This window comes from Micropterus salmoides, unplaced genomic scaffold (genome assembly GCF_014851395.1).
Source record: "Micropterus salmoides isolate LMB-PRFRI ecotype aquatic unplaced genomic scaffold, ASM1485139v1 Ms_hic_scaffold_23, whole genome shotgun sequence".
In the NCBI taxonomy this organism is placed as follows: Eukaryota; Metazoa; Chordata; class Actinopteri; order Centrarchiformes; family Centrarchidae; genus Micropterus; species Micropterus salmoides.
Window position 1 is genome coordinate 8,168,579 of NW_024041484.1, and position 24,748 is coordinate 8,193,326.

A 24,748-nucleotide genomic window follows, 5' to 3' on the forward strand; every position below is an offset into this window, starting at 1 on the left:
CTACAAGCTTTATGCTGTTATGAAGGCAAAGGGTGGTCAGACCAAATATTGATTTGATTTAGATTCTTCTTCTGTCCTCTCACTTTGCATTTTTTCAATTGATAAATATAATCTATTAACATGTCTACTTTGGAAAGCTTTCTTAATTTGCAGTATTTTTTCCACATCTGCCTAAAACGTGCGCACAGTGCTGTTTGTAATGCAGAGACTATGACACAGCAGGCGTGCAACAATACCAGTGACACAGAAGATAACATGTGAAAAGGCTACCTTTACTGGTTGACCCAATCACCTTCCTCAGTTTAGCGTTCACAGACAAGAGGAGATGTGGGCAACGGTAAATGAAGCCACTGTTAGACTTCCTACAAACAATTCATCCTGCAACAAATAGGCCTACTGTACACAAAGACATACTAGCCTGCTGGGCTTCCAAAGGTTACGTACGCAGGGACTCAGGGCCGTTAACACATCCGGACTCAGAAGCTGCGTAAGCCATAGGCTGCTAATCACTGGGAAAGGCGCCACTGCTTTGTGTGAAAGCAGCCTTGCAAATGCTGTACTACTAAGAGCATGTTGTTTTTTTTTTTTTCAAGAAGCCTTCACCCTAACATACAAAGAGCGCCTTGCACTTCTCTCCCAATCTCACCTTACAGGGAAAAAACAGCTGTCAGAAGTGGGATTTGAACCCACGCCTCCAGGGGAGACTGCGACCTGAACGCAGCGCCTTAGACCGCTCGGCCATCCTGACTGCGTGCGGCTGCTGCTTTGTGGAAAGTTTGCCATATCATGATAGAGCACGTAAGTCGTGATAGGGTAGACTACACCATGGCGTATTATCATAGCCAAAATTTCCACATACAACAAGATCAGACTAAGGTCTGCGGCATTTGCGCTTAAAACCAGGTCCCACCGAGATTTGAACTCGGATCGCTGGATTCAGAGTCCAGAGTGCTAACCATTACACCATGGAACCGCGACACAGGGGGTGCCAAGCTCCTTCCTACATGATATCACCCTGAATGTCATCTCTGCAGAGACTAGGCGTGGGAAAGCTGTCGGGGGAGGGGGTTCCCCAAGCTATTTGGCCGTGATCCGACAAGTACTTCTGATGGACCGTACTGGCCCCTTCGTTTTGAGCACTGTGGCCTCAAAACGCAGAAATCTGAGTTCACATCTCAGTGAAACCTCGTTTTTATGATGAGTACAAGACAGAATTCAAAGTGTGCATCCGTCACGTAACTCAAAAGCATTGGCCTCTTTCAAACCCTTTTTCTGTGCAGCCTCAGTTGCTTCTCTCTCTTCGTGTAATCCCAGACAGACTCGACGCTGTAGAGATCGGGGCTCTGTGGGGCATCACTTCCAGGACTCGGTGTTCTTCTTGACGCTGAACATCGCTCTTAATGAATTTCGCTGTATTTTTGGAGTCGTTGTCATGCTGCAGAATAAATTTGGGGCCAATCAGATGCCTCCCTGTTGGTATTGCACGATGACTAAGTGTCTGCCTGTACTTCTCAGCAATGAGGAGACCATTTATTCTGACTGAATCCCCAACTCCTTTTGCAGAAATGCAGCGCCAAACTTGCAAGGAACCTCCCCCATGATTCACTGTTACCTGCAGACAGTCATTCTTGTACCGCTCGCCCGCCCTTCGGCAAACAAACGGCTCTGCTCCTACAGCCAAATATTAAAAATATTGACTCATTAGTCCAGAGCACCAGCTGCCATTTTTCTGCACCCCAGTTCCCTGTGTTGTCGTGTACAGCTGGTTTCGTGCATAGCTGAGTCGCTTGGCCTCGTTTCCATCTCAGAGGTATGGCTTTTTGGCCGCAAGTCTTCCATGACAGCCAGTCGCACCGCTTTCTGCCAGTTCTGACCTGATGGCACTGCGGGACATCTTCCGATTTCAGAGCAAAGTAAGCATGAGTTGTCTTTCTTCTGCTGCATTAAGTATCCTTGGCTGACCATAGCACCTACAGTTCTCAAGGTTGCCCGTTTCTTTGTGCTTCTTCAAAAGAGCTTGGACAAGCACATCTGGAAACCCCTGTCTGCCTTGAAAGTTCTGCCTGGGCGATACCTTGCTGATGCGGTACAAGTACCTTGTGCCTTGCTGCTGTGCTCAGTCTTGCACGGTGTAGGACTATTGACAGTCAACTGTCTTCAGCAACCTCCCCTTGTTAGCTGAGCTTGGCTGTCCCTCACCCAGCTGTATTCCTCCTACACAGCTGTTTCCAGTTTCAATTGTTGATGTTGTTTCCCCTACATGTTTCATTGGTGATCAACAGCACCTGTAACTGTTTAATCATACACCTGACGATATGCCTACAAAATCCCTGACTTTGTGCAAGCGCACCTACAAGCATTTATGCTGTTATGAAGGCAAAGGGTGGTCAGACCAAATATTGATTTGATTTAGATTCTTCTTCTGTCCTCTCACTTTGCATTTTTTCAATTGATAAATATAATCTATTAACATGTCTACTTTGGAAAGCTTTCTTAATTTGCAGTATTTTTTCCACATCTGCCTAAAACGTGCGCACAGTGCTGTTTGTAATGCAGAGACTATGACACAGCAGGCGTGCAACAATACCAGTGACACAGAAGATAACATGTGAAAAGGCTACCTTTACTGGTTGACCCAATCACCTTCCTCAGTTTAGCGTTCACAGACAAGAGGAGATGTGGGCAACGGTAAATGAAGCCACTGTTAGACTTCCTACAAACAATTCATCCTGCAACAAATAGGCCTACTGTACACAAAGACATACTAGCCTGCTGGGCTTCCAAAGGTTACGATAGGGACTCAGGGCCGTTAACACATCCGGACTCAGAAGCTGCGTAAGCCATAGGCTGCTAATCACTGGGAAAGGCGCCACTGCTTTGTGTGAAAGCAGCCTTGCAAATGCTGTACTACTAAGAGCATGTTGTTTTTTTTTTTTTTCAAGAAGCCTTCACCCTAACATACAAAGAGCGCCTTGCACTTCTCTCCCAATCTCACCTTACAGGGAAAAAACAGCTGTCAGAAGTGGGATTTGAACCCACGCCTCCAGGGGAGACTGCGACCTGAACGCAGCGCCTTAGACCGCTCGGCCATCCTGACTGCGTGCGGCTGCTGCTTTGTGGAAAGTTTGCCATATCATGATAGAGCACGTAAGTCGTGATAGGGTAGACTACACCATGGCGTATTATCATAGCCAAAATTTCCACATACAGACTAAGGTCTGCGGCATTTGCGCTTAAAACCAGGTCCCACCGAGATTTGAACTCGGATCGCTGGATTCAGAGTCCAGAGTGCTAACCATTACACCATGGAACCGCGACACAGGGGGTGCCAAGCTCCTTCCTACATGATATCACCCTGAATGTCATCTCTGCAGAGACTAGGCGTGGGAAAGCTGTCGGGGGAGGGGGTTCCCCAAGCTATTTGGCCGTGATCCGACAAGTACTTCTGATGGACCGTACTGGCCCCTTCGTTTTGAGCACTGTGGCCTCAAAACGCAGAAATCTGAGTTCACATCTCAGTGAAACCTCGTTTTTATGATGAGTACAAGACAGAATTCAAAGTGTGCATCCGTCACGTAACTCAAAAGCATTGGCCTCTTTCAAACCCTTTTTCTGTGCAGCCTCAGTTGCTTCTCTCTCTTCGTGTAATCCCAGACAGACTCGACGCTGTAGAGATCGGGGCTCTGTGGGGCATCACTTCCAGGACTCGGTGTTCTTCTTGACGCTGAACATCGCTCTTAATGAATTTCGCTGTATTTTTGGAGTCGTTGTCATGCTGCAGAATAAATTTGGGGCCAATCAGATGCCTCCCTGTTGGTATTGCACGATGACTAAGTGTCTGCCTGTACTTCTCAGCAATGAGGAGACCATTTATTCTGACTGAATCCCCAACTCCTTTTGCAGAAATGCAGCGCCAAACTTGCAAGGAACCTCCCCCATGATTCACTGTTACCTGCAGACAGTCATTCTTGTACCGCTCGCCCGCCCTTCGGCAAACAAACGGCTCTGCTCCTACAGCCAAATATTAAAAATATTGACTCATTAGTCCAGAGCACCAGCTGCCATTTTTCTGCACCCCAGTTCCCTGTGTTGTCGTGTACAGCTGGTTTCGTGCATAGCTGAGTCGCTTGGCCTCGTTTCCATCTCAGAGGTATGGCTTTTTGGCCGCAAGTCTTCCATGACAGCCAGTCGCACCGCTTTCTGCCAGTTCTGACCTGATGGCACTGCGGGACATCTTCCGATTTCAGAGCAAAGTAAGCATGAGTTGTCTTTCTTCTGCTGCATTAAGTATCCTTGGCTGACCATAGCACCTACAGTTCTCAAGGTTGCCCGTTTCTTTGTGCTTCTTCAAAAGAGCTTGGACAAGCACATCTGGAAACCCCTGTCTGCCTTGAAAGTTCTGCCTGGGCGATACCTTGCTGATGCGGTACAAGTACCTTGTGCCTTGCTGCTGTGCTCAGTCTTGCACGGTGTAGGACTATTGACAGTCAACTGTCTTCAGCAACCTCCCCTTGTTAGCTGAGCTTGGCTGTCCCTCACCCAGCTGTATTCCTCCTACACAGCTGTTTCCAGTTTCAATTGTTGATGTTGTTTCCACCTACATGTTTCATTGGTGATCAACAGCACCTGTAACTGTTTAATCATACACCTGACGATATGCCTACAAAATCCCTGACTTTGTGCAAGCGCACCTACAAGCATTTATGCTGTTATGAAGGCAAAGGGTGGTCAGACCAAATATTGATTTGATTTAGATTCTCTTCTGTCCTCTCACTTTGCATTTTTTCAATTGAAATATAATCTATTAACATGTCTACTTTGGAAAGCTTTCTTAATTTGCAGTATTTTTTCCACATCTGCCTAAAACGTGCGCACAGTGCTGTTTGTAATGCAGAGACTATGACACAGCAGGCGTGCAACAATACCAGTGACACAGAAGATAACATGTGAAAAGGCTACCTTTACTGGTTGACCCAATCACCTTCCTCAGTTTAGCGTTCACAGACAAGAGGAGATGTGGGCAACGGTAAATGAAGCCACTGTTAGACTTCCTACAAACAATTCATCCTGCAACAAATAGGCCTACTGTACACAAAGACATACTAGCCTGCTGGGCTTCCAAAGGTTACGATACGCAGGGACTCAGGGCCGTTAACACATCCGGACTCAGAAGCTGCGTAAGCCATAGGCTGCTAATCACTGGGAAAGGCGCCACTGCTTTGTGTGAAAGCAGCCTTGCAAATGCTGTACTACTAAGAGCATGTTGTTTTTTTTTTTTCAAGAAGCCTTCACCCTAACATACAAAGAGCGCCTTGCACTTCTCTCCCAATCTCACCTTACAGGGAAAAAACAGCTGTCAGAAGTGGGATTTGAACCCACGCCTCCAGGGGAGACTGCGACCTGAACGCAGCGCCTTAGACCGCTCGGCCATCCTGACTGCGTGCGGCTGCTGCTTTGTGGAAAGTTTGCCATATCATGATAGAGCACGTAAGTCGTGATAGGGTAGACTACACCATGGCGTATTATCATAGCCAAAATTTCCACATACAACAAGATCAGACTAAGGTCTGCGGCATTTGCGCTTAAAACCAGGTCCCACCGAGATTTGAACTCGGATCGCTGGATTCAGAGTCCAGAGTGCTAACCATTACACCATGGAACCGCGACACAGGGGGTGCCAAGCTCCTTCCTACATGATATCACCCTGAATGTCATCTCTGCAGAGACTAGGCGTGGGAAAGCTGTCGGGGGAGGGGGTTCCCCAAGCTATTTGGCCGTGATCCGACAAGTACTTCTGATGGACCGTACTGGCCCCTTCGTTTTGAGCACTGTGGCCTCAAAACGCAGAAATCTGAGTTCACATCTCAGTGAAACCTCGTTTTTATGATGAGTACAAGACAGAATTCAAAGTGTGCATCCGTCACGTAACTCAAAAGCATTGGCCTCTTTCAAACCCTTTTTCTGTGCAGCCTCAGTTGCTTCTCTCTCTTCGTGTAATCCCAGACAGACTCGACGCTGTAGAGATCGGGGCTCTGTGGGGCATCACTTCCAGGACTCGGTGTTCTTCTTGACGCTGAACATCGCTCTTAATGAATTTCGCTGTATTTTTGGAGTCGTTGTCATGCTGCAGAATAAATTTGGGGCCAATCAGATGCCTCCCTGTTGGTATTGCACGATGACTAAGTGTCTGCCTGTACTTCTCAGCAATGAGGAGACCATTTATTCTGACTGAATCCCCAACTCCTTTTGCAGAAATGCAGCGCCAAACTTGCAAGGAACCTCCCCCATGATTCACTGTTACCTGCAGACAGTCATTCTTGTACCGCTCGCCCGCCCTTCGGCAAACAAACGGCTCTGCTCCTACAGCCAAATATTAAAAATATTGACTCATTAGTCCAGAGCACCAGCTGCCATTTTTCTGCACCCCAGTTCCCTGTGTTGTCGTGTACAGCTGGTTTCGTGCATAGCTGAGTCGCTTGGCCTCGTTTCCATCTCAGAGGTATGGCTTTTTGGCCGCAAGTCTTCCATGACAGCCAGTCGCACCGCTTTCTGCCAGTTCTGACCTGATGGCACTGCGGGACATCTTCCGATTTCAGAGCAAAGTAAGCATGAGTTGTCTTTCTTCTGCTGCATTAAGTATCCTTGGCTGACCATAGCACCTACAGTTCTCAAGGTTGCCCGTTTCTTTGTGCTTCTTCAAAAGAGCTTGGACAAGCACATCTGGAAACCCCTGTCTGCCTTGAAAGTTCTGCCTGGGCGATACCTTGCTGATGCGGTACAAGTACCTTGTGCCTTGCTGTGCTCAGTCTTGCACGGTGTAGGACTATTGACAGTCAACTGTCTTCAGCAACCTCCCCTTGTTAGCTGAGCTTGGCTGTCCCTCACCCAGCTGTATTCCTCCTACACAGCTGTTTCCAGTTTCAATTGTTGATGTTGTTTCCACCTACATGTTTCATTGGTGATCAACAGCACCTGTAACTGTTTAATCATACACCTGACGATATGCCTACAAAATCCCTGACTTTGTGCAAGCGCACCTACAAGCATTTATGCTGTTATGAAGGCAAAGGGTGGTCAGACCAAATATTGATTTGATTTAGATTCTTCTTCTGTCCTCTCACTTTGCATTTTTTCAATTGATAAATATAATCTATTAACATGTCTACTTTGGAAAGCTTTCTTAATTTGCAGTATTTTTCCACATCTGCCTAAAACGTGCGCACAGTGCTGTTTGTAATGCAGAGACTATGACACAGCAGGCGTGCAACAATACCAGTGACACAGAAGATAACATGTGAAAAGGCTACCTTTACTGGTTGACCCAATCACCTTCCTCAGTTTAGCGTTCACAGACAAGAGGAGATGTGGGCAACGGTAAATGAAGCCACTGTTAGACTTCCTACAAACAATTCATCCTGCAACAAATAGGCCTACTGTACACAAAGACATACTAGCCTGCTGGGCTTCCAAAGGTTACGATACGCAGGGACTCAGGGCCGTTAACACATCCGGACTCAGAAGCTGCGTAAGCCATAGGCTGCTAATCACTGGGAAAGGCGCCACTGCTTTGTGTGAAAGCAGCCTTGCAAATGCTGTACTACTAAGAGCATGTTGTTTTTTTTTTTTTCAAGAAGCCTTCACCCTAACATACAAAGAGCGCCTTGCACTTCTCTCCCAATCTCACCTTACAGGGAAAAAACAGCTGTCAGAAGTGGGATTTGAACCCACGCCTCCAGGGGAGACTGCGACCTGAACGCAGCGCCTTAGACCGCTCGGCCATCCTGACTGCGTGCGGCTGCTGCTTTGTGGAAAGTTTGCCATATCATGATAGAGCACGTAAGTCGTGATAGGGTAGACTACACCATGGCGTATTATCATAGCCAAAATTTCCACATACAACAAGATCAGACTAAGGTCTGCGGCATTTGCGCTTAAAACCAGGTCCCACCGAGATTTGAACTCGGATCGCTGGATTCAGAGTCCAGAGTGCTAACCATTACACCATGGAACCGCGACACAGGGGGTGCCAAGCTCCTTCCTACATGATATCACCCTGAATGTCATCTCTGCAGAGACTAGGCGTGGGAAAGCTGTCGGGGGAGGGGGTTCCCCAAGCTATTTGGCCGTGATCCGACAAGTACTTCTGATGGACCGTACTGGCCCCTTCGTTTTGAGCACTGTGGCCTCAAAACGCAGAAATCTGAGTTCACATCTCAGTGAAACCTCGTTTTTATGATGAGTACAAGACAGAATTCAAAGTGTGCATCCGTCACGTAACTCAAAAGCATTGGCCTCTTTCAAACCCTTTTTCTGTGCAGCCTCAGTTGCTTCTCTCTCTTCGTGTAATCCCAGACAGACTCGACGCTGTAGAGATCGGGGCTCTGTGGGGCATCACTTCCAGGACTCGGTGTTCTTCTTGACGCTGAACATCGCTCTTAATGAATTTCGCTGTATTTTTGGAGTCGTTGTCATGCTGCAGAATAAATTTGGGGCCAATCAGATGCCTCCCTGTTGGTATTGCACGATGACTAAGTGTCTGCCTGTACTTCTCAGCAATGAGGAGACCATTTATTCTGACTGAATCCCCAACTCCTTTTGCAGAAATGCAGCGCCAAACTTGCAAGGAACCTCCCCCATGATTCACTGTTACCTGCAGACAGTCATTCTTGTACCGCTCGCCCGCCCTTCGGCAAACAAACGGCTCTGCTCCTACAGCCAAATATTAAAAATATTGACTCATTAGTCCAGAGCACCAGCTGCCATTTTTCTGCACCCCAGTTCCCTGTGTTGTCGTGTACAGCTGGTTTCGTGCATAGCTGAGTCGCTTGGCCTCGTTTCCATCTCAGAGGTATGGCTTTTTGGCCGCAAGTCTTCCATGACAGCCAGTCGCACCGCTTTCTGCCAGTTCTGACCTGATGGCACTGCGGGACATCTTCCGATTTCAGAGCAAAGTAAGCATGAGTTGTCTTTCTTCTGCTGCATTAAGTATCCTTGGCTGACCATAGCACCTACAGTTCTCAAGGTTGCCCGTTTCTTTGTGCTTCTTCAAAAGAGCTTGGACAAGCACATCTGGAAACCCCTGTCTGCCTTGAAAGTTCTGCCTGGGCGATACCTTGCTGATGCGGTACAAGTACCTTGTGCCTTGCTGCTGTGCTCAGTCTTGCACGGTGTAGGACTATTGACAGTCAACTGTCTTCAGCAACCTCCCCTTGTTAGCTGAGCTTGGCTGTCCCTCACCCAGCTGTATTCCTCCTACACAGCTGTTTCCAGTTTCAATTGTTGATGTTGTTTCCACCTACATGTTTCATTGGTGATCAACAGCACCTGTAACTGTTTAATCATACACCTGACGATATGCCTACAAAATCCCTGACTTTGTGCAAGCGCACCTACAAGCATTTATGCTGTTATGAAGGCAAAGGGTGGTCAGACCAAATATTGATTTGATTTAGATTCTTCTGTCCTCTCACTTTGCATTTTTTCAATTGATAATATAATCTATTAACATGTCTACTTTGGAAAGCTTTCTTAATTTGCAGTATTTTTTCCACATCTGCCTAAAACGTGCGCACAGTGCTGTTTGTAATGCAGAGACTATGACACAGCAGGCGTGCAACAATACCAGTGACACAGAAGATAACATGTGAAAAGGCTACCTTTACTGGTTGACCCAATCACCTTCCTCAGTTTAGCGTTCACAGACAAGAGGAGATGTGGGCAACGGTAAATGAAGCCACTGTTAGACTTCCTACAAACAATTCATCCTGCAACAAATAGGCCTACTGTACACAAAGACATACTAGCCTGCTGGGCTTCCAAAGGTTACGATACGCAGGGACTCAGGGCCGTTAACACATCCGGACTCAGAAGCTGCGTAAGCCATAGGCTGCTAATCACTGGGAAAGGCGCCACTGCTTTGTGTGAAAGCAGCCTTGCAAATGCTGTACTACTAAGAGCATGTTGTTTTTTTTTTTTTCAAGAAGCCTTCACCCTAACATACAAAGAGCGCCTTGCACTTCTCTCCCAATCTCACCTTACAGGGAAAAAACAGCTGTCAGAAGTGGGATTTGAACCCACGCCTCCAGGGGAGACTGCGACCTGAACGCAGCGCCTTAGACCGCTCGGCCATCCTGACTGCGTGCGGCTGCTGCTTTGTGGAAAGTTTGCCATATCATGATAGAGCACGTAAGTCGTGATAGGGTAGACTACACCATGGCGTATTATCATAGCCAAAATTTCCACATACAACAAGATCAGACTAAGGTCTGCGGCATTTGCGCTTAAAACCAGGTCCCACCGAGATTTGAACTCGGATCGCTGGATTCAGAGTCCAGAGTGCTAACCATTACACCATGGAACCGCGACACAGGGGGTGCCAAGCTCCTTCCTACATGATATCACCCTGAATGTCATCTCTGCAGAGACTAGGCGTGGGAAAGCTGTCGGGGGAGGGGGTTCCCCAAGCTATTTGGCCGTGATCCGACAAGTACTTCTGATGGACCGTACTGGCCCCTTCGTTTTGAGCACTGTGGCCTCAAAACGCAGAAATCTGAGTTCACATCTCAGTGAAACCTCGTTTTTATGATGAGTACAAGACAGAATTCAAAGTGTGCATCCGTCACGTAACTCAAAAGCATTGGCCTCTTTCAAACCCTTTTTCTGTGCAGCCTCAGTTGCTCTCTCTTCGTGTAATCCCAGACAGACTCGACGCTGTAGAGATCGGGGCTCTGGGGCATCACTTCCAGGACTCGGTGTTCTTCTTGACGCTGAACATCGCTCTTAATGAATTTCGCTGTATTTTTGGAGTCGTTGTCATGCTGCAGAATAAATTTGGGGCCAATCAGATGCCTCCCTGTTGGTATTGCACGATGACTAAGTGTCTGCCTGTACTTCTCAGCAATGAGGAGACCATTTATTCTGACTGAATCCCCAACTCCTTTTGCAGAAATGCAGCGCCAAACTTGCAAGGAACCTCCCCCATGATTCACTGTTACCTGCAGACAGTCATTCTTGTACCGCTCGCCCGCCCTTCGGCAAACAAACGGCTCTGCTCCTACAGCCAAATATTAAAAATATTGACTCATTAGTCCAGAGCACCAGCTGCCATTTTTCTGCACCCCAGTTCCCTGTGTTGTCGTGTACAGCTGGTTTCGTGCATAGCTGAGTCGCTTGGCCTCGTTTCCATCTCAGAGGTATGGCTTTTTGGCCGCAAGTCTTCCATGACAGCCAGTCGCACCGCTTTCTGCCAGTTCTGACCTGATGGCACTGCGGGACATCTTCCGATTTCAGAGCAAAGTAAGCATGAGTTGTCTTTCTTCTGCTGCATTAAGTATCCTTGGCTGACCATAGCACCTACAGTTCTCAAGGTTGCCCGTTTCTTTGTGCTTCTTCAAAAGAGCTTGGACAAGCACATCTGGAAACCCCTGTCTGCCTTGAAAGTTCTGCCTGGGCGATACCTTGCTGATGCGGTACAAGTACCTTGTGCCTTGCTGCTGTGCTCAGTCTTGCACGGTGTAGACTATTGACAGTCAACTGTCTTCAGCAACCTCCCCTTGTTAGCTGAGCTTGGCTGTCCCTCACCCAGCTGTATTCCTCCTACACAGCTGTTTCCAGTTTCAATTGTTGATGTTGTTTCCACCTACATGTTTCATTGGTGATCAACAGCACCTGTAACTGTTTAATCATACACCTGACGATATGCCTACAAAATCCCTGACTTTGTGCAAGCGCACCTACAAGCATTTATGCTGTTATGAAGGCAAAGGGTGGTCAGACCAAATATTGATTTGATTTAGATTCTTCTTCTGTCCTCTCACTTTGCATTTTTTCAATTGATAAATATAATCTATTAACATGTCTACTTTGGAAAGCTTTCTTAATTTGCAGTATTTTTTCCACATCTGCCTAAAACGTGCGCACAGTGCTGTTTGTAATGCAGAGACTATGACACAGCAGGCGTGCAACAATACCAGTGACACAGAAGATAACATGTGAAAAGGCTACCTTTACTGGTTGACCCAATCACCTTCCTCAGTTTAGTGTTCACAGACAAGAGGAGATGTGGGCAACGGTAAATGAAGCCACTGTTAGACTTCCTACAAACAATTCATCCTGCAACAAATAGGCCTACTGTACACAAAGACATACTAGCCTGCTAGGCTTCCAAAGGTTACGATATGCAGAGATACACATCCGGACTCAGAAGCTGCGTAAGCCATAGGCTGCTAATCACTGGGAAAGGCGCCACTGCTTTGTGTGAAAGCAGCCTTGTAAATGCTGTACTACTAACAGTATTACATTATTATTAGTACAGTTTTTTTTTTTTTTCAATAAGCCTACGCCCTAACATACAAAGAGTGGGGATATTAAAAAATTAAGGCCAATAATATTTGCGGCTTTAACATTTTTCAACCAATCATCTTAGCGGAGTTTCCCGGTGCAGGCTTTGAATTTCTCTCTTATTAAAAACTGCAGAGATATGTTGGCGTTTTTTTATTAGCTTTTCTTTGCGAAGCGGTACCGTTGACCCGGACACTATCAAGAGCTAGCAAGAGCTAAGAAGTTCTGATCTTCCGAAGACATGGTGAGTATTTACACATTTACTATAACGTTAGTGCTGTGTGAGACCTAACTTTAATTAACTGTTAATAAAAAAGGTATTTCATTTGTTACAAACACATCTGAGAGTTTAACGTTAGCTTGTTATTAGCCCGCATTTTTAATTAGTTATTTTCTGAAGGGGGCACAGTAACATCAAATCCATTGACCCGGACACTATCAAAGTTAGCAAGAGCAAAGTAAACAAGTTGTAACGTTAACGTCAATTTAACGTTACACAAGCGACATGGTGAGTATTGAACGTTAAGTTATGTGACCTAACTGTACAGTCAAGTTACTATAAGTCATGTTGCTTTATCATTTGATTTAAGCAGAATATTTCTACCCAATTCTTTATATTCAGGTGTAATAACGAATATATTGGTTAGGGGTCGTAATATGAATACGTCTTGCAGTCTTTCAGCTTTAAGCTTACTAACTTCATATTAGACAAAGTAAATGCCATGTTGCTTCTCGTTACAATCGTAACATAATGTTAATCACATTCTCGTTTGTATAACAGGCTAGGTTACGATCATTATCTAACTCCGCAGTGAACCTGACCCTCTAACATTTTATTAACATTAACGTTGTATGAAATGCCAGATTATTCAAAATGACTGTGTGTGTGTTAGACTGTCTCTTCTGTCTCATTGGGAATAAAACTGCTGAGCTATTTACTATACTTAACATAACCAGGCATTAAAATAATTGCCAAAGAAGACTTATTACAACTAACATTAGTTTTCTTATTTATGATATTTTCCACCAGACACCATAAGAACGCATATTTATAGTGGAATCAGGTTAATTCATGAGCTGTGTTTCAAACGCAGACACAATATAGATTATGTGTCATAAGGTTTTTCCATAGGGTTATAACAGGGTTATAACTATTATAAGGCTGAGGTCTGCCTTTCATGCTCCTAGAACTTGTGTTATTTTCATGCATTTAAAAAATGTTCATGCATCTATGTCACCAAAGGCTATGTCTTCAAAATCCAAATCGCCTAAGGCGATGACAGACTCGGAGTGGATGTCACGCCTGAGGAAGTTTGCCAGCACTGGGTCTTGGCCTGCAGGTGAAGGGAACAGGCCAGCTCCCAGGCAGAAGAAGTGGTGTGAGCTGTATCAAAGGGTATGAGTATTTTAACAGCACAGTATATTGTATTTATTGTTATGTACTCTCACTCTCACATTTCACTCATAGTTTCAAATAAAATAAAGTGTTAGGTTCCTATTAGTTAATAAACATCTAATGAGCAAATAATTTACGTCAGATCTCTGTAACTACACACTAATTCATATTCAATTCAATCAAATGTATAACTTGTGTGTGTAGATTCAGAAATGTCCGATGCAGATGCATCGTGGGTCCGGTCCAACGCGCTGTGGGGCAGCAGAGTGCACCAGTGGGTCCAGTCCAACGCGCTGTGGGGCAGCAGAGTGCAGCGGGGGCCATAAGCAGCGACCATCTTTGAATTTGTCGATGGTAGGCTATTTGGAGATTTATTGACACTCATAAAACTGATGATGAATATTTGACATTTTGTTCACTGAATGATTTTCTCTTTTTTTTGCCTTTCAGTTTGACAAGCCAAGATTTGGTGGCGCTCATGTTGCTGCTGCAAAGCCGAATCTTAGCAGAGCCAGGAAAGTAACCAAGGTAAATAGAGATCAAACAGTAACTGTTTGAATTGGGTTCTTAATACAAGTTAATAACACTGATTCTTTACAGACCCAAGTCGTCAACCCCACTGATAAAGGTGCCAGTTCTCAGTTTTGTACACACACTATTTGTACTTCTACACACAAGTTTTAGTATTAGATAACAATTTGAATCAAAACTGACACATCTAAACAGCTATATAAAATTATAAGTTTTAATTGTTTAATAAATTATATGAATTGTGGAACAAAATTAGTCTATTTATTTGCCATGCTTTACAGGCTCCAGACCCTCAGACAGATGCCCAATGGTATGTGCCTGTCCTCAGTCCCACAGCAGTGTGTGCCACTGTGTCGGTAAGTAATTTAACATTCATACTGCACAGTGCATCAGTAGTGTGTTTTACCAGTATTAAGTTGAATGTCAATTCACTATTTTATTTTTTCAAAGACTGCTGACTCCAGGACAGAGACGGTTGAAACTTCAACACCTCAGCTGCCCCGTTTGTGGTCAGAGGGCTTTCCACCCGAAGACCACAAATGGATTATGAAGACCCTTTTGAAGCTGGGGCCCAAGGGAAAATTGGAGCTTCAAGACAACCTGAAGCTCTGGTACTTTCCACCACCGCCAAGCCATCTGTACCACCAGGCTCCTGCTCCAGACCGCTTTTTTGCCCACCCACTTCTTGTCTGGATGCCGTACAAATTGTGGAAGGTGAAGGTGGTCTGTCTCAACCCTGCATGTCGGCAACACCAGCTCACAGGAGCGGGGCTGCACAAGAGGGCTCGGTGGGTCCTGGATGTGGACAGGATTTACAATATGGTGACAGAAACACTAACCTGCACCCAATGTAGATCCTCCCATGTGTCTTGGAGCCAGACTGTTCTTATGCAGCTGGACTTGGCTCACAGATCCGAATTTAGGGTCATCCTCACACAAAAGTGAGTCAAGTCTCCTGTCTCTCTTGCCTTGTCAGATGGAATTATGTAAAACATTCTTACTGATATATCTGTCTTTGATCAAGGTTTGCATGTGATATCCAGGTGATCCGGCTTCTGCGGGAGAGAGGCCTGGGAAACAGCCCAACACGGGTTTTGAAGCAGCTGAAGGAGAACCACACAGAGAGGAGTGGCTGCATCGTGTAGCAAGGTACACGACAGATTGTGTGGACTTCCTCCAGTGCCCCAGACTGATACCCATGACATTCCCTGAGCCTCCAGAGCCTGCTGTGGTGCCAAGCTGCAAGTGGCTCCTGTCTGTTTACAGCCAGGACATTTTAACGAGGCTGGAGGACATCAAGGCCAGAATTACATCAACATATGGCACCATTCTGAAGATGGATTCGACAAAAAAGGTTAAACAATCTTTTTTCTTTAAAATAGGCTACTGATACTGTACTTCAGTGTTTCTGAATCATGTTCACAGAGGTCCTATACATTTTGCGTGCTTCAGATCACCAAGAAGCTTGCTGGAACAGCCAAGGGGACAGCACTCTGGCTCACCTCTGTGGGGAATGAGTTTGGTCAGATCCTCATGAGTGTGCTGACCGCTCAGGAGGTACCAGAAGGTCGGTGTGGATCCCCCTGTTGCCTTGTATGTGGACTGTGGTTGCTGTACTGGAGCAGGCGAGACCAAGCTGAAGGTCAGATTCAGTGGGTGGCCGGACCTTACCGTAAGGCTGGATATCTGGCACTTCATCCGCCGACTCGCTCTGGGATGCGTAACAGATGCTCATCAGCTGTACCCAGTCTTTATGTCACGTCTGTCAGTGTGCATATTTGAGTGGGATGCAGCTGATTTAGCGCTGTTGCGCGAAGCAAAAGGACAGCAGCTTCAGTCCCAGGGTCTGTCTTCCCTCACCGATGGTGACATCAGTAAACATCTGTCCAGGGAGGAGCTGGCTCTCCATTGCTGGAGGAGGACACGTGGTGAGGATACCACCACTCAGCTGCTGGAGGAGCTGCTGCAGGGGCTCATCTGGACTAGTGGCAACGACTCCTTCGGAGTTCCCCTGTTTGATAGGGAGAGGATGGAGCACATCTGGCGTGTGCAGAAAAAGCACATTAAGTGCATCCAGGACATGCCAGGTGTTGCTCTGTACACCAAAACAGGGGAGCTCACAAAGGGAGGTGTGCGGTTGCCCATGTACAGATGTGCCAGAGGCTCTACATCTTTAGAGTCTTTTCATTTACACCTCAACCGCTTCATACCAGGTTTGTGCCTTTCAGACCTGTTGGTTAATCTAAAGTCCAAGAATAATTTCATATTTAAATATTTAATAATGTACTTCTAGGAACCAGTGCCAACAGCCTGAATTTTCGGGTTTACCTGCTGGAAGGACTGCATAGGTGGAACCAAGACCATGGTAGAGCTGCCTTGTCGACTGGACCATCCGCTTTACGCAGCTACTCAGGTGACCTGCTTCACTGCGTGAACAAAAGCTATGAGAAGCTGTTTGACAGGAAAGTGGTACCAGATTTCTGTCCACCCTCATGTTACACTGGTAAGCATTTGTGAACACATTTTTAATTCTAATTAGTTTTAAATAATTTTAATAACTTTTGTAAACAATCCATTTACCTTTATTATTTCAGGAGAGCTCATAGAAGTACAGTATCTCTTCCGGCAGACTGGTCAGGCACTGCAGGATATGCTCCCTGATTCGGAAACTGCTCGGCTAATTGAAGAGCATGACGTGGAGGATGACGTAGAGGAAGATGAGGGCTTCTCTGACCTCACGGTGAAGCGCTGGCTCCCAGAACATCCATTCTGGCTCCAGCCACCTCCAACCTGGCTCCCAGCACATCTGCAGTGCCCTCCGGTGCATCCATTTTGCCGTCCAGTTCGTCCTCTGTGGCTGCAGTTGGTATGCAAGATGAGAATATGGTAAGTGTCAGAATGATCAGTTTAGAATATGTAGGTATATCAAAATGAGCCTAGCTTTTCACTAGTAGTCAGCCATCTCTTATTAAGCAGCGCATACCTGGAACAGAACACTACAGAACTAAGGAACGTTACATCGCGCAGCTGCTTCTCCAAAGCTATAAAAAAACTGGTTACTGGATAATCAAATATGCTGTCAGAATTTGGAATAGGGCTTCTGTCATTGTTTTTAACTCTAGCTGTCTGTGCTTACATGCTTTTGTACTTTTTTTGTAATGTATTTTATGTGTGCTATGGTTATGAATTATAGGTGACAGCACTATGGCCATAGTGTCATTAAAAGTCAGTGTCATTGAAGGTTTTTCATTGCTATGGACATGAGGAAGAAGTTTCCTAAATAATTATATTTATAGGTTAATAGTTGTAAATAATAGTTGTATTGTGAATAGTTTAAAAGGTTCTTTTTTTAAAGTCTTGATATATTATTTTGTTTACTGTGAAAATTCTATTTGAAGTTTTCTTATTCGTATTTGTTGAAGTTTTATTGCCCTCATTGTAGCAAACTTTCCAGGAGACCAGTGTTGGGGGAAATTAGGTTAAACTTGGTTAACTAGGTTAACTTGAAATGCAGGCTATTTTAAATTGTTAATAGTTAGTGTTAATAATAGTTGCATTGTAAATAGTCTAATATATTGTTTTTGAGTATTATATATTATATAGTAAAAAATCTTCATTGAAAGAATCTTCATTGTGTTGTATTTTTTGTGGTCTGTTTTAATACAATCTTTCAAAAGTGTTTATTTAGTTTTCTATGAACAAACAAAACTGCTGTACTGCAAATGTACAAGGGAGTGTTTTTAATGACAACTTGTGTAAAACAGCACAATAATAACAATAATGGTGATGGCAACATTCAATAACAGTAATATGCTATGCTATTTACAAATTAACTTGACACCTTGCTATGAAACTAGGCATTCTAGTCCTTCAGGAAGACATGAAAAGAAATTGTTATACATAAAGATATTATTTGCTGAAATAATTATGGATTAAATATTTTTTCCCAAGAAAAGTATTTGCAATGTTAAAAGATACTAAACAATCCTTGCATGCAAACCAGTCATCAATATAAAAGTACAGGGAATAACTCAAAGGCAATCATTTCTTTACCCAGTAGCCCAGCTTTATAACTGGGAAACACCCCAGCTCTGAGTGATGTCCAAATAAGGCAATGTGCGTCATACACCAGGTAGGTATGACTCCTCCACTGACAGCTCGGTTTTGAGTCCCTCAGCGGCCTGCTCAAAAATTTAAACACATGAAAATTGAATTATTTGTGCTAAATGTGGATACAAAACCGGCTAAATTTTCTTTCACTTTTCTCTCTCATTTTCTCCCCTTTTCCTCTCTTTTTCTCCCCCCCCCTTCTTCCCCGTCTTTGACAGACGAGTGTTCCCCAGCTTGAACGCAGCACCTTAGACCACTCGGCCATCCTGACAGCATGTGGCAGCTGTTTAGTGGAAAGTTTGCCATATCATGATAGAGCACATAAGTCAAGATAGAGTAGACGACACATGACATATTATCATAGTCAAAATTTCCACATACAACAAGATCAGATGAAGGTCTGTGGCATTTCCGCTTAAAATCACTTTCCACTGAGATTTTAACTCAGATCGCTGGATTCAGAACCCAGAGTGCTAACCATTACACCATGGAACCTCGACATGAGGCTGCCCAGCTCCTTCCTACATGATATCACCATGAATGTCATCTCTGCCGAGACTAGGCGTGGGAAAGCTGTTGGGGGAGGGGGTTCCCCAAGCTATTTGACCGTGACTGTACTGGCCCCTTCATTTTGAGCACTGTGGCCTCAACATGCAACAATAGACTCTAAACTCAAATTAGTTTAGATATAGGCCTGTGTGAGGGACCAGGCAGTTAGGCATGAGGAGTCAAGAGGGAAATTTAAAGAAAAAGGGTTTTATTTACCAAAAAATCATTACAACAAAAGATAATGTTTTGGGCCCATAAAAGAGGTCAAATAAACAAACAATAACTAAAGCTCTGAACATAAGAGACTCAAAAATACAACTAACCTACTACACAACAAACAAAGGGGACTTATATATTGGCTGATCAGACCAGTTTTGACACACAGGGGAAGACTAACAACAACAACAACACTACATCATAACTACAAACACAACAAAACTTATGTAAAAACTTATTCCAAAAGAAATGTACATTTACTTAACCTTAACTCAAAAATACTCAAATATAATATAAATCTAAACTCCAAAATATTTGAGAGAATAAAGCCACCCCCCAGACATAGCAAGCAGTGGTAGTGTTCAACTAGGCCACCTCTCCTATAAAGCTGCTCCTGCTCTGAGCACCAACCCTTTAAGCCAGCAGACTTCCTGGATCTCTCCTGAGTGTGGCATCCAACACTGGTAAGCTCAGAAACAAGAATTATAACAAAGTGACAATCCAAAAGTAACTAATGGTGTGTGTTCCAAAAGATGCTTCTGTATAGTCGACTAAAATAAAGTATGTGAAATAAACTAAGTGTCCTGTAAGTTTATTTGTAACCAAATAAATATTTACAACAAATGTCTAATGTGTATGAAGGTATATAAACTAATCCTAAAGAACACAACATAAACTCAGTGCATGAGGTTACCGCTCTTCATCTGGTTGTGAGGCCACGGCTGTGGCCATCAGCCTGCTAGTAAAAATTGAAAAAGGAAATTACTGATAACTGTAAAGGATGATCTTTGTTGCTGTGATTGTTTCAGGGTTTGGGAATAAGTTCAACTGTGTTTTCAGTGGTGGTTCTGGCCCATTTAAACCATAGGGGCACAAACTGGGACCATCTGGTCTTTCAGAGGAGAAAGTTGGATTAACTCCAAAACTAAGTGCTCATTTTAACAGTGACAAGTTTCAGAAGCTAAGTCAGGAAGGTCATCTAAGAAATAAGTTATAAAATAGGACTACGGATAGGCCTAATCTATCCAACAAAGATAACAAATCCATATTTGTACTATTGTTCTATTTTGTTGGAAAACACCAAACCACATAATAGTCAGTTGGCAAACCTTAAGATATAATATCATACGATGCACATAATAGACACATGACTAGCACATGTTTCTTATGCATCCTGTTAGAATATAAAATTATATACAGTACTACAAAGCTTAGAGGTACAGATCAGTACTATATTCTAAAAATACTGAACAGTAGCACCCACAGATTTAAAAGCTACGTTCACATCAAAAGGTATTCGTCCAAATACAGGACTTGCACAGCTAATGACTCCTCATAGAGCACAACTTAAAAACATATCAAGGATGACAATATACCCAAGATACCAGAAGACCTTCTGCACAGGCTCATTCAGAACTCACACAAATAAACATGTGACTGATCAACCAATCCATGCTAAATGGTGGAAAGTCCTAATTATTCAAAGCTCTCCAGGCTCTCTCTGCTGACTGTGTCTGCAACCTCCATAACATCAACAATTGCACAGCATGGTGTGAAGTACTCACAGCCACAAAGAGACATTAAACCATGAGGAAAGAAACCAGCAAGCAAACAGACAAATAGGCCTAACAGACAGAGGGTGTATCTGGCTCACCTTTTTTTATGTTTAAACCTATTTTCCTTTCTTTCATGGAAGTGTGCCATATCCATGTTATATAAAGTCATGTCTCACTGCTCTTGTTGTGATGGCAATTTAGCTTCTTCCTTGGTAAAACTCCATTACTGCTAGCTAATGTTAACTAGCCTTACAGAAGCACAGTAGCTGACATTTGCAATACTGGGAAAACAAGCTAGCTCAACTGGCTGTTTCATTTAAACTTTGTAGTTAACTTTCATCTGGCCAGAGTGCAGCTAGCTTACTTGACTGCAGAATTTATTTACAGAATCCAGAGTCCATTCAGTTTCGTTCAAGCATGACAGTAAGCATAACCTGGCTTGTTTTTGGTCGACTACGTGACAGCGTCGAATGTAAAAGTGCAATATTACCGTTGACCACAAGGCCTGACTGACCTTTGCCAGCCATTACAACCCAGAGGGGCGCTGTTTCACTCAGTTGCAGGAAACTGAGGGATTTTGGGTCTCTTAATCATGATAAATGCTGATCTGACCCATCATTTTGCACACCTGGTTTTGTCAGACAGGAATTACATCATACATTGCAATGGTCACTGTTTCCTGCTCTGTATATTAACAATGTCCATTTATTATGCACACTCTCAACCAACCAAGTTGCAGTTACCAAATCAGAAGTATTGTTGTTTTCTGTCTTCTGCAGTAAAGCAGTAAAGCTGTTTAAATAAATTACAGATTTTGAAGGATCATCTGTCGTGGAATTTTAAACCAAATGCACTGAATTTTATTGTAGAGGTTTCTTTATAATACATATAATATAAATACTGTCGTTTTCAAATAAATAAAATAGGATTATATACAACAAGTGCACAAGTTTGACCTGCAGCCCAATAAACAAATGAGTTCCACAGCTTGGGCAAAGTTCAAGTGCAGCCAGTCGGAGTTTGAGTCAAGTGTAGAGACCTACGCAGGACTGTTTTTCCCGCTCCCGCTGATTTTGTGACCATTACCGCCCCCGCTCCAGCAACATGTGCGTTAATCTACCACCCATTCCCGAAACATGTGTATCCACTCCCGCCCGCACCTGCAAACATTGTGACATGCAGAGCAAAAAAAGGACGCCCGTGTGACGGAAACCAGCGAGGCTGTGCAGTGAGTGTTTTTCACATTCACTGGAATATTTTGTCAATATGTGGACTCATGGCCCAAAATATCAAGTTCCCGGTGCAGTTTTGAACTTTTTCCATTCCATGCTCTATAAAAAATAACCCCTGGAGTGAACAAAGCATCACAGATGGAGGTTACATAACAATGAAGGGTTTATGTTTATACAATTAATAAAAACTGTTACATCTTAACCATGTCATTGGTTAAAGAGGCATGCATCCTCCATGCAGCATGTCTCGCATGCTTCATGTTGACATTGTATCAGATGAAGCCGTGCATCTCCTGTTGTCACCGAGCCCGCCCATCATCGATCTGTCCCTCCAGTCCTTTAGAGGCCTCCGCTCACCGCCGCCACAGCTGCGATTAGCTTGTCACTCTCCATATTTCTGGAGCAGAACTAATCAGGCTGGAGAAGAGACTTGTCCCACTGCTATCCATGCGTGACTTGTCTTACCAATGTATGCAAGAGGCGAACAGAAGCACAGCAGAATTGGATTTTATTTCCAGAATCTCTCCGGTGTGCTCATGGGAAGCCAATCTGTTGCGCAGTTAGAGACACGTGGAGTTCATCTGTCTTCTGTGTAATTGATCAGTAAAATTGATTGAGTGTATCAAGAGGTAATTATATAGTAATTAACAGGTTTAGACTGATATATTCAGTCTATTAGAAATTGACTGTCAGCCAGTCATGTTGTCTGATATTAAAAAACAGTCTGGACGTTTCCCTTTGATTTTTTTTAAAATGAAGTCCAACTGAAACGAAAAAAATGTTTACAAAGAAATCAGTATATACTGTACCTACAGTATTTGGTCAAAATTAATTTACGAAAAAGAAAAGAAAATTTTAATAAAGTTAATCAGTTTTCTGTTGTAATAAGGCCCCCTACATTAGTGATGTCCAAGTGGTGGGGATTTTGGATACCAGCAATGACAATGTGTGCACTGTTTGTGTGTGCTGCAATATTTCTGTGCACTAAAACTACTTAAATTATGATTATTATAATATCCCTTCAATTTCAACAGCTCAACGTGTTAGTTGCTTAGTACCATCAGAACTGAAGAAGTCCCCCGTTTTTTGCACTTCCTACATTAGTTTGATTGAATTGATTTAAGAGTAGTGAGGTCACTTATTTGCTGGTCATTTGTCTTTGCAGCAACTGAACCGTTAGACGTCATCATCTATAAAATGTATAAGAAACATGGCACTAAATATGAAGGGAATGCTGATGACTCAGCATACGTTGAATTACCATGAACAAAAATGCTGCATTCACGCAATGTTGCTAGGATGGGAACAACAAAAAAACCCTCCTCGCTAGCTACACTCTACTACTAGCTACACTTTTGTAGTTGTTAACAAGTGAAAACAGATACAAACGTATTGTGTATAGCTCCTTTTAAATTAGCTGAATCTAGTGAATTTGAGTTCATGTTGGATTTTATTTAGATGTAATTGCCAGTTGTGGTGGCTTTACTTCCATTTTGCCAACGCTGTACTTTTCTTCAAGTGGCAGATGTTACAGCCAACTCAGAATTAGTCTGGCGTGAAAATTTTTTTCCCACTCTCCTGCTCATAAATAGGTTTGAACGATTTGAAGTTAATGAAGCAAAAGTAACATCTAGCTACTGTATTGGGAATCAGTCCTAACATTAGCAAGCTAAACTAGCTAGCTTACTTTTTCTGAGTGGACACCATTGACTGTATATAAAAATGGATGTAGCGTCCATGATGTCACCCATAGCAAATGGGCAAAGATTAGTAATCTCAGTGAGTATGTAATTTGTTCCATATTGTAGATACTTCTTAACATTGTTAGCCATTCAGCTTGATTTAGCCATTTTATTGTAATTGTTTTCTTTGCCGCTTCTAATATCTATAATAAATACATCTTTTTCCTATTGCATATCACATCTGGTTTCATCTATAAAATTGCTATCAGGAGGTCTCTAATCATTTCAACACTAAATACTTTATTTATATATATAAAAATTGATTTCTAAAAGTTATCTAACACTGGGCATTGCCAAAGAAATATGCCATTATTTCTCCACACCCCCTCCAACAGTGATTTGATTGGTTTGGGTCCATTTTAGCCATAATTTGTGGTGTTCTGAAAAATCTATTATTTGTCTTCCATTGAAATTCCTTCCATAGATAGGCATTTGTGACTTTGTGAGCCTCAGTACACATCTCCAGCCAAACTTCCTCACTTATTTTGAGCCGTAGCTCCCTGGCCAACTTGTCTTTCATATAAAATTAATTATCTTTTGTAATTGAAGCAATAATTCTATAAACATTGGTTATCAGTTTCCTCGTATGTTCTCCCCCCAGGATTTTTAAGAAATACTGTTCTAAAAGGGAGGGCTCTATTAATCTGTTCCAGTTTGGGTGTTAATAGTATGAAGCTCCTTATTTGTAGATGCCTGAAAAAATCTGTTCTTGGTAATTTAAAATCTGTTCTCAGTTGGTCAAATGATTTGTTACTAAGTAACTGGTGTTCATAATGAAGGTTCAAAAGTTTCCAATTCTTGAATCCTGTATCAAGTCTTAAGGGAAGAAAATCTATAATGTGAATGATTGAACTCAACAGAGAGGTCGCCTGTCAACTTAAACATTTGTCGTATTTCCTTCCAAGCTGCACATGTTGTGGCCAACCATTTTCCCAAGAAATCACTGGTGGGTTCAGTCCTATTAAAGGGGATCACTGACAGAGGTATATCAGGACTGTAACTTTTTTCCATATTAAGCCATCTTGTACTTGTGTCATCTGATAACCACACTATCATTGCACGTAACTGCGACGCTAA

The 24,748-nt window shown here is 43.5% G+C and overlaps 10 non-coding genes across 10 annotated transcripts; all 10 read right to left on the reverse strand.

Moving 5' to 3' along the window:
* Nucleotides 1-665: 665 nt before the first annotated feature.
* Nucleotides 666-748, reverse strand: trnal-cag. The gene has a single exon. It is a non-coding gene; the product is annotated as a tRNA-Leu (tRNA).
* Nucleotides 749-901: 153 nt separating this feature from the next.
* Nucleotides 902-973, reverse strand: trnaq-cug. The gene has a single exon. It is a non-coding gene; the product is annotated as a tRNA-Gln (tRNA).
* A 2,041-nt stretch (nt 974-3,014) lies between these two features.
* trnal-cag lies at nt 3,015-3,097 on the reverse strand. The gene has a single exon. It is a non-coding gene; the product is annotated as a tRNA-Leu (tRNA).
* A 144-nt stretch (nt 3,098-3,241) lies between these two features.
* On the reverse strand, nt 3,242-3,313 carry trnaq-cug. The gene has a single exon. It is a non-coding gene; the product is annotated as a tRNA-Gln (tRNA).
* A 2,041-nt stretch (nt 3,314-5,354) lies between these two features.
* Nucleotides 5,355-5,437, reverse strand: trnal-cag. Its single transcript has one exon. It is a non-coding gene; the product is annotated as a tRNA-Leu (tRNA).
* A 153-nt stretch (nt 5,438-5,590) lies between these two features.
* trnaq-cug lies at nt 5,591-5,662 on the reverse strand. Its single transcript has one exon. It is a non-coding gene; the product is annotated as a tRNA-Gln (tRNA).
* Nucleotides 5,663-7,703: 2,041 nt separating this feature from the next.
* trnal-cag lies at nt 7,704-7,786 on the reverse strand. The gene has a single exon. It is a non-coding gene; the product is annotated as a tRNA-Leu (tRNA).
* A 153-nt stretch (nt 7,787-7,939) lies between these two features.
* On the reverse strand, nt 7,940-8,011 carry trnaq-cug. The gene has a single exon. It is a non-coding gene; the product is annotated as a tRNA-Gln (tRNA).
* A 2,041-nt stretch (nt 8,012-10,052) lies between these two features.
* trnal-cag lies at nt 10,053-10,135 on the reverse strand. The gene has a single exon. It is a non-coding gene; the product is annotated as a tRNA-Leu (tRNA).
* Nucleotides 10,136-10,288: 153 nt separating this feature from the next.
* Nucleotides 10,289-10,360, reverse strand: trnaq-cug. The gene has a single exon. It is a non-coding gene; the product is annotated as a tRNA-Gln (tRNA).
* Nucleotides 10,361-24,748: the final 14,388 nt, after the last annotated feature.